General features: G+C 48.9%; 1 long non-coding RNA gene across 1 annotated transcript; it reads right to left on the reverse strand.

Annotated features, from left to right (window-relative positions):
• Window positions 1-2,900: 2,900 nt before the first annotated feature.
• On the reverse strand, window positions 2,901-6,354 carry LOC141021511 (uncharacterized). Its single transcript, XR_012182829.1, has 2 exons — window positions 6,070-6,354; window positions 2,901-3,209 (listed from the first exon to the last, which is right to left on the reverse strand). It is a non-coding gene; the product is annotated as an uncharacterized lncRNA (long non-coding RNA).
• Window positions 6,355-6,867: the final 513 nt, after the last annotated feature.

Raw genomic sequence — 6,867 nt, forward strand, 5'->3', positions numbered from 1 at the left:
TGGTTGGTTTCAGGATACCTCAGACTTAGGATGCCTGAGAAGAAAGGTGCAACACAAATTGACAAGATGACATTGTAAGATTCTCGGGAAATGAACTATGGAAGCGAGTTCCGAAACAAGAGTTTCATCATTAAATCAAGGAGAGGGTGAGGAGGTGGCCGATGGACTCAGCGACATATCATCAAGATTTCCAAAAAGATGGATTTCCACAACTATGTGAACAAGGAGATAACATTTATCAGATCAGATGGTATAATGATGTATGCTCAAGGAAACCATACACCATTAAACAATGGTTGAAAGGTGCGCCCGGGATATGGGCTTAGGTAGTATAATCAATGTTAGAATGGTGATTCAATAACCATTAGTCCAAGAATGAATTGTCGACCATTAACTTCAAAGCAATAGAGTTGCTAGAAGTACAGAATCCAAGCAGCACGGTTCACCTGTTGGTATCTCGGCTAGAATCAACACAAGAACCAAGAAAGAATGGTGATGGTGAGAAGTATCACTATACCAAGAATAATTAAGAGGTGGAGCAATCCTCATGACATTCTTGACATAAAAGATGGTAATACTCCAAGGTAAAGAAGAACAAATGCTGGATAGCAAGGAACTCAAGGTATAACACAGAAGACGAACAAGTTTGTGTTGGAGGGAAGGCAATAAAGTGGTCGATGACAACACAAATCATCGAGGGCAAGGATGGTATTTCTCATCATGAATTCAATTGATATCCTGGAAGAGCTCCGAATGCTGATGATGATCACGACACATTTGTCGAGAGATTTCATGAAGATGTAATCGATCGGCGATGACATCAAGATAAAGGAATGATGAAGCGAAAGGTTATTGGAACCATGGGTACGGCACAAACTCGAAATCAAGTTTGTTGTTCAAGGAGAAATGATATGACGAGGAAGATCAACGTAAGATTAGCTCATCGTCGAAATTTGTGCTCTGGGAAGAAGGACCAGGTAGCACGGTTAAAACTTAACATGGTAATGATATAGTCGATCAGGCTAGGAATGACTTAAAGGATTTTTAAACTCGTAAGCAAGGAAAATTACTTAGAGTTATTGAATTGAGTGCGGAATCGATTCACTTATCGGTGTTCTCGAGTGACTATTCACTCAGAACCCGGGGGGGGGGGGGGTTGGAATCGGTGAGAATGTAGTACTTGATGAAGAACTCATAAGAAGTTATGCTGTTCTGTGATAATCTCGAGATACCAGGGGTAATACTCGACGACAGATCAAAGTAGAGGTTGGAGTGGGGTATTGCTCTGTAGAAGACAAGCGCTTATACTTGCATAGGAAATGGTACTTAAGGGAGAACATGGTCAGGACCACGATTGCAAAAGGCCAGATCCCAGATATAAGATGAACTTATACCAAGGGAATAATTAATTTTAAAAGAATCTTTGATGAGAAGATCTACATCGTGTCCATGGGCATGAACACAAAGTTCAAGGTCGACCCCCACTTCTCCAATGCATAACCTTTCATTCACTCCTCGCGTTTGATGAAGTTGTAGTGCTAAAATTTTATCTGGCATAACACCGTTAGAGTATGACCCGTAGAAGCTTTCGGTTTTACACAAATTAGAAAAAGGCATAGCTTCAACCCATCGGGGCATCTTAGAAACATATACCACAACTTCAGGAGTAATTTATACAAGCTCGAAAGCAGAGCATGGTTGAGAAAGCGGAGGATACAATTTACCAAAGGCATTATGTATCCGAGGGAAGGCTCACAAAGTTATTGAATATGAAGGACGTTGTTGGATAAAATCCAACAAAGGATCAGCCGGTCCATAACAGAACTGATGTGAGCATCGACACACAACCAGAGGAAGTAACAATGCAAAGGCATTGGATTATAGATACAACTGACTAATTCAGAGCTCAAATGCAAAGGAATTGTGTTTTTCAAATCAAGGGCTCAGAAGCAAACGCTCTGATTAAGGATGGATAAGTTGAGTAGACTTGGGGATACAATCACGGTAATTTGATTGGTCAAGAACCAGCTCTTGTTCAAAATGACATTTGAGCCAGAAGGATGAATTCTAGGATCCGATTGAGGATTGCGAGCATTCGCAACATATTGAATCAAGAGACTCGGAATGATAACGACAAAGGATACTAAATGAATATTGTTGGTCTTAAGGAACGCAACCAAAATGCAAGCACACAATTGCAGAGCAATAGCGGGCAGAGGATCACCAGAAGATCAGATAACATCTCAATGTAACTTGTGCATATGCACAACGGAGGAAGAACGGATACTCGGTAAGTGCGAGGAATTATCTGTAGGGGGTATTCATGAGGCAAGAACTACTGGGCAGTAAGCTCAAAGGATTCTCGAAACAACAGAGAGTTGTTCGGGGCATCTTGTAATAACAAGATCAATGGGATTGTATGTAGGCAAGTGTATGCAGTTATCCATACGGATATAATAGTGGTAGGGAATTTGCAAAGGTGATGGGCACAAGCGTCTCGGGAGCACATCGTAGAGTATCTTCGGAATCTTCTAGTGCAGTAGGCGGTCATCGGTAACAAGGGGCTCTCTGGGTGGAAGTGATCACGAGATCCTAATGTTAGAGTGAGCAAAATTCATTTAACCCGAATAGAAAATAGATCAGAGTCCAGAGTATAGACGAGGAGTAAAAGATCCTAATACCACCCAATGGCGACGTGGGCCCATAAGCCGCACAACCATGTTAGTAAAAGTTTTGCAATGTCTAGACTCGACTTCGGCCAAGGGTGTGGAAGGGGGATTCCTACAGGCAGTCGGCTCTGATACCAACTTGTGACGCCCCCGATTCAATCGTACACTAATCATACACGCAAACGTGTACGATCAAGATCACGGACTCACGGGAAGATATCACAACACAACTCTAAAAATAAAATAAGTCATACAAGCATCATAATACAAGCCAGGGGCCTCGAGGGCTCGAATACAAGTGCTCGATAATAGACGAGTCAGCAGAAGCAACAATATCTGAGTACAGACATAAGTTAAACAAGTTTGCCTTAAGAAGGCTAGCACAAACTGGGATACAGATCAAAAGAGGCGCAAGCCTCCCGCCTGGGATCCTCCTAAACTATTCCTGGTCGTCGTCAGCGGCCTGCACATAGTAGTAGGCACCCTCGGTGTAGTAGGAGTCGTCGTCAACGGTGGCGTCTGACTCCTGGGCTCCAGCATCTGGTTGCGACAACTAGGTAGAATGGAAAGGGGGAAAAGAGGGTAGCAACCGTGAGTACTCATCTAAAGTACTCGCAAGCAAGGATCTACACTACATATGCATGGTTATCTATGTAAAGGGGAAATATCGATGGACTGAACTGCAGAATGCTAGAATAAGAGGGGGGATAGCTAGTCCTGTCGAAGACTACGCTTCTGGCAGCCTCCATCTTGCAGCATGTAGAAGAGAGTAGATGGTAATTTCACCAAGTATCATCGCATAGCATAATCCTACCCGGCGATCCTCTCCTAGTCGCCCTGTGAGAGAGAGATCACTGGGTTGTATCTGGCACTTGGAAGGGTGTGTTTTATTAAGTATCTGGTTCTAGTTGTCATAAGGTCAAGGTACAACTCTGGGTCGTCTTGTTACCGAGGATCACGGCTATTCGAATAGATAAACTTCCCTGCAGGGGTGCACCACATAACCCAACACGCTCGATCCCCTTTGGCCGGACACACTTTCCTGGGTCATGCCCAGCCTCGAAAGATCAACACGTCGCAGCCCCACCTAGGCACAACAGAGAGGTCAGCACGCCGGTCTAAATCCTATGCGCGCAGGGGTCTGGGCCCATCGCCCATTGCACACCTGCATGTTGCGTGGGTGGCCGGAAGTAGAACTAGCCCCCTTAATACAAGAGCAGGCTTACGGTCCAATCCGGCGCGCGCCGCTCAGTCGCTGACGTCAAGAAGGCTTCGGCTGATACCACGACGTCGAGTGCCCATAACTATTCCCGCATAGTTGGTTAGTGCGTATAGGCCAGTGGCCAGACTCAGATCAAATACCAAGATCTCGTTAAGCGTGTTAATTGATGTAACCGCGGACGCCGACCAGGGCCAGGCCCACCTCTCTCCTAGGTGGTCTCAACCTGCCCTGTCGCTCCGCCACAAAGTAATAGTCGGGGGCCGTCGGGAACTCAGGCCCACCTCTACCGGGATGGAGCCACCTGTCCGTTCAGCCCCCATCTCCGAACAGTATCATAAGTAATGTAACAGTATAAAGTATATAGCATATGCCCGTGATCACCTCCCGAAGTGATCACGGCCCAGTTGTATAGCATGGCAGACGGACAAGAGTGTAGGGCCACTGATGGAATACTAGCATCCTATACTAAACATTTAGGATTGCAGGTAAGGGTAACAACTGTAGCAACAATGACAGGCTATGCAGCAGAATAGAATTAACCGAAAGCAGTAACATGCTACACTACTCTAATGCAAGCAGTAGAGATAAGGAATAGGCGATATTTCGTGATCTAGGGGGGGCTTGCCCGGAAGCTCAGCCGAGAAGGAGGGGTCGTCAACAGCGTAGTCGTACTGGGTAGCAGCGGCGTCGGTCTCGGTGTCTAGGGAGAGAAGAGTGGGAAGAAACAATAAATACAATGCAAACATATGCATGATGTTGCATGACATGACAATGAGCGGTGCTAGGTGTGCCCTAACGCGGTAGTAGGTGATACCGGCGAAGGGGGGAAACATCCGGGAAAGTATTCCCGGTGTTTCGCGTTTTCGGACAGATGAACCGGAGGGGGAAAGTTGCGTCTTTGCAATGCTAGGGATGTGTGACGGACGAACGGGCTGCGTATCCGGATTCATCTCGTCGTTCTGAGCAACTTTCATGTACAAAGTATGTTCATCCGAGCTACGGATTATTTTATATGAATTTTCAAAGTTTTAAAAGATTTTTGGAATTACAGAATTTAATTTAATTTTGAAAGTAAATAGGAAAATGCTACGTGTACACAGAAGTATACACAACCAGTGGCTGGCTGGTGGGGTCCCAGGGCCAGTTGACCCAGTCAAAGAGTGGACTAGTCAACTGCACTGTTTATGGGGCCCACCTGTAAGTGACACATTTTAATACAACTATTAATGGTTTTAGTTAGTTGTGGGGCCCGTTAGTCAGGGGGCTTAGTGGGGAGTTGGTGATTAAATTAAAGTGGGAGGTTAGGCCTCCCCTAATTAATCTAGGTTGGGCCCCATTGGGCAGTGGCTCAGGCCGGCCCCTGTGTGGCTGTGCCCTATCGCACGAGCCCATGCACAAGGGCGCCGGCGGCCAAGGCGCTGGCCACGAGGGCACAGCAGCGAGCGGCTGAGGCTAGGAGAGCATGGCGGCAGCGGCAAGGGAGCAATGGCACGGGATGGGGCGGCGCGGGGAGAAGAGCAGCAGCGGCGGGCAGCTACGACCGGAGGCGGGAGCGGCGGCGGAGCAAGACGTGCGTGCGGCGCAGGTGAGGCGCGGGTCGGGCGAGCAAATGGGCGGCGCTGGAGGGCGCGGGGCGGAGTGCGGCGGCGCTGGTGCGGCCGGGGAGGCGGAGCGGACGCGAGGGGGGCGAGGTCCGGCAGCGGAGGTAGTGGGGCGGGCCGGAGCGAGGGGAAGGCCAAGCGGGCACGGCGAAGCAGAGGAGCGGGGCGAGGCCAAGGGGGCGGCTCGACGGATCGGCAGCAGGCGGGGCTGAAGCAGCAGCAGAGCAGCAGCTAATAGCAGAGGTAGCAGCATGAGTTGTAGCAACTGCAGGCGCAAGCAGTGGCCGGCACGCAGGGCGCGGCCGGTGTTTACCCGCACGCGCGCGCGCCGACGAAGAGCTTCAGAAGCGGCGGCGACGCACGGGAAGGTATCTACGGGGTCCAGTTCGAGCAACAGCTCGACCATTCGAAAGAGGGCACCACACCGCGTCCATAGGTGGCACGGGCGCAAGCTAGAACAGCCGGAAGTGACCAGGACGACGATGCTCGACGGCGGTGACGGCTCAGCCACGATGGAAACGAGCCAATGAGATACGAGGAGGAGCGAGAGGGGGGTCGAGGAGGACCGTGAGCTCACCTAGGGGGCGCATGGGGTCCCGTTGACAGCTTAGTAGCAGCAGACGTAAGTGGATTCGGCAGGGAACTCTGGCGACCGAAGCGGGAAGAAGCGGTCGATCCCGGCGCTGTGGCGATCTCCTACTCGAGCTACTTCTCGGAGTCGATGAAGACGAAGCAGACGCAGCTCCAGGGGAGGGCCTGAACCGACGAGGTGGAAGATGGCCACACGAACGGAGGAGGCCATGGCAACGATGACACGGGTAGGTGAGGGACAGAGCGAAGCGACGCGAGGGGAGGGGAAGTGGGGAGGCGCTAGGGTTTGCAGGGGGGTCTGGCTCGGCCTTATCGGTAGGGGAGCCGTGGGATGGCCGGCACGCGTCCATCCGCAGCCATGGCGGCCAGATGCGCGCCACGGTCTCCTGTGAACAGGAAGGAAGGAGAAGGCATGGCTGGGCTGGGCCTATAGTGCTCTGTGGCCACTAGGGCCCAGATGCACAGTAGTTAAGTAGGCCTTTTGTTCGTTACATTTTTTGTTTTATTTTAGCTACTGTTTCTATCAGTTTAACCACCAAAAGGCTTTTGGTAAAATACACAATTTGTCAAATCAAATACTAGGCATTATCTAGTACTACCACGAAAAGTCTTGGAGTTTAAATAAAATATTTGAGAATTTCTATAATTTTGAAAAGGCATTTTAGTAAAGACTTGGCCCATGTTTTAATTGATTTAGGCCAATTATATTTTTTATGAATGTTGGTTTCTCCCTGATAATTAGTTAGTGAATATTTTCAAACCATCGAACATTTTTGTTTTACCG

Source organism: Aegilops tauschii, chromosome 4 (assembly GCF_002575655.3).
Source record: "Aegilops tauschii subsp. strangulata cultivar AL8/78 chromosome 4, Aet v6.0, whole genome shotgun sequence".
In the NCBI taxonomy this organism is placed as follows: domain Eukaryota; kingdom Viridiplantae; phylum Streptophyta; class Magnoliopsida; order Poales; family Poaceae; genus Aegilops; species Aegilops tauschii.